This window comes from Homarus americanus, unplaced genomic scaffold (assembly GCF_018991925.1).
Source record: "Homarus americanus isolate GMGI-L3 unplaced genomic scaffold, GMGI_Hamer_2.0 scaffold28162, whole genome shotgun sequence".
Taxonomy (NCBI): Eukaryota; Metazoa; Arthropoda; class Malacostraca; order Decapoda; family Nephropidae; genus Homarus; species Homarus americanus.
Window position 1 is genome coordinate 80,966 of NW_024713361.1, and position 6,000 is coordinate 86,965.

Genomic DNA, 6,000 nt, shown 5'->3' on the forward strand with positions numbered 1-6,000 from the left:
CTCTCTCTCTCTCTCTTTTTACATCTTTTTCTCCATGTTTCTTTATCTGTGTGTGTGTGTGTGTGTGTGTCAATATGTCTGTGTGTGTGTGTGTCAATATGTCTGTTAGTCTGACTGTCTTTCTAGCTATTTGTCTCTACATTAACTAGATACGTTCACTAAGCACCAGTTAGGAGGCATTATTTTTATCACCTGGAGGAGAGAGAGGTGTACTGGACACTCACCTGGAGGGGAGAAGGCTCCCCTGAAGCCAACTCAACAGGTGTGAGAGGAGTAATTGTCATGGGGAAGAAAATAACTCTCTCCTCCTCCTCCTCTCCTCCTCTTCCTCCTCCTCTTCTCGTCCTCCTCCTCTTCCTCGTCCTCCTCCTCCTCCTCCTCCTCCTCCTCTTCCTCGCCCTCCTCCTCTTACGTCAACCTGAGAACAAATAATCTAATTAATCCTCAGGTATTCCTCCTCCTAATTAGGTAAGTTAATGAGAAGTAATTGCGAGGTTATTAGTACCCATTGATAGAGAGGCGAGTCAAAGGTAATTATGTTTAGAGTATAATTAGTACTCCGTTAACAGTGAACCAGCATTATGTTAATTATCTTTCACAGGTAATTAATGATGTGTAATTGTCTTGTATAACATTAAGAGTTATTATCTTAAGTTCATAATTAAATAGAAGAGTTTAACAGTAATGAAATGTTTACACAGGAGAGTTTAGTTCTTATAGTATTACACCTATGATAAAGATCCCCCCCCCTCACCCTCCACCATCACCACCACCACCATCATCACCACCACCACCATTACCATCATCACGTCACCACCATCATCACCACAACACTACCATCCCCACCCTTCACCACCACCACCTCCCCCTCACCATCCTCCCTCCACCATCCCTCCCTCACCACCATCCCTCCCTCACCATCCCTCCCTCACCACCATCCCTCCCTCACCACCATCCTCCACTCCCTCACCATCCCTCCCTCACCACCATCCCTCCCCCTCCTTCCATCCCCGCCTCCACCATCCCCCCTCACCATCCCCCCCCCACCCCTCCCCTCCCTCACCATCCCTCCCTCACCACCATCCCTCCCCTCCACTTCACCATCCCCGCCTCACCATCCCCCTCCCACCACCACCCCTCCCCTCCTCTTCACCATCCCCGCCTTATCCTCCCCCTCCTCTTCACCATCCCCGCCTCACCATTCCCCCTCACCATCCCCTCACCATCCCTCCCCTCCTCTTCACCATCCCCCCTCCCATCCCCCTCCATCCCCCCTCACCATCCCTCCCCTCCCTCTTCTCCCACCTCACCATCCCCCTCTATCCCCTCACCATCCCTCCCTTCCTCCTTCCTCCATCCCACCCTCACCATCCCCCTCCACCATCCCCTCACCATCCCTCCCCTCCTCTTCACCATCCCGCCTCACCATCAATATATCGGCTCCAGGACTGATTCACTATGATCTGTGTCTCTCAATGTCCAATACAAATGTAGATTGACTTTTCAAACACGATATTTTTCTCTCCCAGCTCAAAGGTGTCTCACCAGGTACACCAAGATGTTTCCCTATCTCTACCTTTATCTTTATCTCTATCTTTATCTCTACCTTTATCTCTACCTTTATCTTTATCTCTATCTTTATCTCTACCTTTATCTCTACCTTTATCTTTATCTCTATCTTTATCTCTATCTTTACCTCTATCTTTATATTTATCTCATCTTTATCTCTATCTTTATCTTTATATTTATCTCTATCTTTATCTCTATCAATCATTATTATTATTATTATTGTCGTTGTTGTTCTTGTTATTGTAATTGTTGTTAGTTATTATTGTTATTGTTGTTATTATTGTTGTTAATGTTATTGTTGTTGTTATAATTGTTGTTTTTGTCATTGTTGTTATTGTATTGTTGTTGATGTTATTGTTGTTATATTTTTGTTATTATTATTGTTTTTGTTGTTATTGTTGTTAGTGATGGTTATTTTTGTTATTGACGTTGTTATTGTTGTTATTATTGTTGTTTTTCTTGTTATTGTTGTTTGTTAGTTATTTTTCTTGCTATTATTGTTTTTTGTTATTGTCATTGTTGTTGTCATTGTTGTTATATGTTGTTTTCTTTGTTATTGTTGTTATTATTAGTTATTTTTCTGCTATTATTGTTTTTTTTATCGTCATTGTTGTTGTCATTGTTGTTATTATTGTCGTTGTTGTTGTTATTCTTGTTATCTCTCGTTGTTATTATTAAACAATACTGAAAAACCTGTAATGTTTATAAATACCCAGAGTGACGTCACGCCCAGAGTGACGTCACACCCAGAGAACCAATCAGATCCAGCTAAAGTTACCGCCATTGTTTACATCTGGTCATACACATCCTAACTTCTGGAAGTTTTATTAAATAAATACATCTATTGTTTATTTAACTATCTGGAAGAGTTGAATATTTAGTTGACTTATATTTTATTTATTTATTATATATTTAAGGATAATATATAGTTAGCTGCTTCCGAAATAAATTATGTTTATCTGCAAAGAAGGAGAGAGAGAGAGAGAGAGAGAGAGAGAAAGCGTTACAGACACCACCAAGAAGCTTTCTTCACACCGCCTGACCTTTTAAACTCTACTAAACTGCAATCAATACACCAAATGACGTCAGAGTCTGGTTAATCAATGAATCAAAAGCCTAAAATTACTGTAACCTCTATTGCTTATGTCATTAGTCGATACCCCAGTTAGTCAAATGAGAGTCAAATGTGACTGTTTAGTGGCTTCACGGGGTACTATACTGTCTAGTCTCAGGCTTCACGGTTACTATACTGTTCAGGTCTGGCGGCTTCACGGGTTACTATACTGTCTAGCTCTGGCGGCTTCACGTTACTATACTGTCTAGCTCTGGCGGCTTCACGTTACTATACTGTCTAGGTCTGGCGGCTTCACGGGGTTACTATACTGTTCAGGTCTGGCGGCTTCACGTTACTATACTGTCTAGCTTCATGGCTTCACGGTTACTATACTGTCTAGCTCTGGCGGCTTCACGTTACTATACTGTCTAGTCTGGCGGCTTCACGTTGCTATACTGTCTAGCTCTGGCGGCTTCACGGGGTTACTATCGTCCAGCTCTGGCGGCTTCACGGTTACTATACTGTCTAGCTCTGGCGGCTCAATGGGTTACTATACTGTCTAGCTCTGGCTGCTATCGCGGTTACTATACTGTCTAGCTCTGGCAGGCTTCACGGGGTTACTATACTGTCTAGCTCTGGCGGCTTCACGGGGTTACTATACTGTCTAGCTCTGGCGGCTTCACGGGTTACTATACTGTCTAGCTCTGGTTCACGGGTTACTACTGTCTAGCTCTGGTACTCACGGTTACTATGCTGTCTAGCTCTGGCGGCTTCACTGTTACTATACTGTCCAGCTCTCATGGGCTCATTACTTATACTGTCTAGCTCTGGCGGCTTCACAGGGTTACTATACTGTCTAGCTCTCAGGCTTCACGTTACTATACTGTTCAGGTCCAGGGTCACGTTACTATACTGTCTAGCTCTGGGCTTCAGGGTTACTTATACTGTCTAGCTCTGGCGGCTTCACGGGTTACTATACTGTCCAGCTCTGGTGGCTCAAGGTTACTTATACTGTCTAGCTCTGGCGGCTTCACGGGGTTACTTATACTGTCTAGCTCTGGCGGCTTCACAGGTTACATACTGTCTAGGTCTGGCGGCTTCACGTTACTATACTGTCTAGCTCTGGCGGCTTCAAGGTTACTTATACTGTCTAGCTCTGGCGGCTTCACGGTTACTATACTGTCTAGCTCTGGCGGCTTCACGGGGTTACTATACTGTCTAGCTCTGGTGGCTTCACGTTACTATACTGTTCAGTCTGGTACTACGGTTACTATACTGTCTAGCTCTCAGGCTTCACAGGGCTATACTGTCTAGCCTCAGTCCACGGTTACTACTGTCTAGCTCTGGCGGCTCACAGTTACTATACTGTCTAGCTCTGGCGGCTTCACGGGTACTATACTGTCTAGCTCTGGCGGCTCATTATACTGTCCAGTTTCGGCGGCTTCACGTTACTATACTGTCTAGCTCTGGCGGCTTCACGGGGTTACTATACTGTCTAGCTCGCGGCTTCACGGGTTACTATACTGTCTAGTGGCTTCACGGGTTACTATACTGTCTAGCTCATGGCTTCACGTTACTATACTGTTCAGCTCTGGTACTTCACGTTACTATACTGTCTAGTGGTCACGGTTACTATACTGTCTCGTGTTAGAAATATACCTGTTTGTGACTTCTTCGTATTATAAAACAGACTCAGTACATGTAGCTTACGAATTACTGATTAAATTCAAATTCGTCTCGCTGTTAGTAGTCATGTTTTGGCAGGGATTAATCTTCAGGTGATATAATGATAATCTTTGGATAAGCTGGTGGTGATAATCTTCATATGTATAAGCATTAATCTTCAGGAGAGCGTATAAGTGATAATCAGACATGTGAAAGCAAATCTTCAGATGATATAAGAGTGATAATCTTCAGGTGATATAAGGAGTGATAATCTTCAGGTGATATATAGGGTGATAATCTTGTGATATAAGTAATCTAGGTGATATAAGCTGGGATAATCTTCAGATGATATAAGTTGGGTGATAATCTTCAGGTGATATAAGCTGGGGGTATAATTTCAGGTGATATAAGCTGGGAGTGATAGTCTTCAGGTAATCTAAAATAATTATGCTTTATAAGGTAAAGTAATAAGAGAATAATTATTTAGTTCCTATATTCCCTAAAATATATTATATAATGTTTTGATACGATTCTTCGCTCATCTGTTTGACTTAACACGAGAATAAGTCCATAATCATACCAGATATTAGTGTCTAACCCAGTGGTTCTATTAAATATGGGTTCCTAAGGAGCCACAGCAAGAATTTAGGGAGCCACGGCGAGCTGTTATAATTGTACGTTTCCAAATAATGTTGGGAATCTGAATTAAACAAAACTTGTATGACTTATTTTGACTTGGCAGAAGAGAATTTTCATTCTTTTTTTGTCATTTTGTTTAATCATAACGACAATACTATTTTAATATTACAGACTCTGGTGCAATTTGTTTTAATTTTTACGGATTATTTAGATTACAGGTCCAGTCCTGTTCTGTGACAGGCGCTGGACCGAGCTGCTGAACTGTATGTGTCCGTGTGTCATCCCTTGCAAGTGGTGATAGGACCGAATGATCTCAGTCTGGCCTGGGATACCATCACGAAAACAGTGGAGTATTGTCTCTGAACCATATTGTGTTTGAGCTTGACTCAAGCATAATATACTCCGTAATTGGTGTTACTTATTTTGTTTCATAATTCATGTGGTCGCTGCTTTACGGGTGAAATATTTGTACACTTCCTTTATTAATTATTTCCTTATTTATGCCATTGTTGTTCATACTCATTCTTTACTTATATAATCCTCCATTTTTAGTGATAAATTGTAAGACTCACTATTCTTCTCATTCTTCCAAGTTGGGCAGTGCTTGTCAAAGGAGGCGTGTTCTTGCTATACATACACTTCAGCTTGCTAGCTTGAGGTGTGAATGTTTACCTGTGTGCATGTTTGTGTATGGCTGTATGTGTGCTTTATGTGTGAGAGCATGGGCGTGTTATGTATGTGAATGTGTGTGTGTGTGTAATAATTAACGGTTTATTGAAAAGTTCTGAAGGCTGAAAATATACATTGGACATAAATGACTTATTACATACATTGGTGGTTTAACAAAAGCCTTCATTAGAGAAAGGTGAAGGAACATACAGTGAACATACAGATTAATGTAGGTGTTGAACTGCAAAAACGTAGTGTAGTAACTCCCTCCCAGATGGTGTTAGAGGGACCTCATGTAGTAGTTCTCACAGATGGTGTTATGAGGGCCTCACGTGCTGTGCATTCCTCACAGATGGTGTTATGAGGGGCCACGTGGTGTAGTAATTCTCACAGATGGTGAGGGG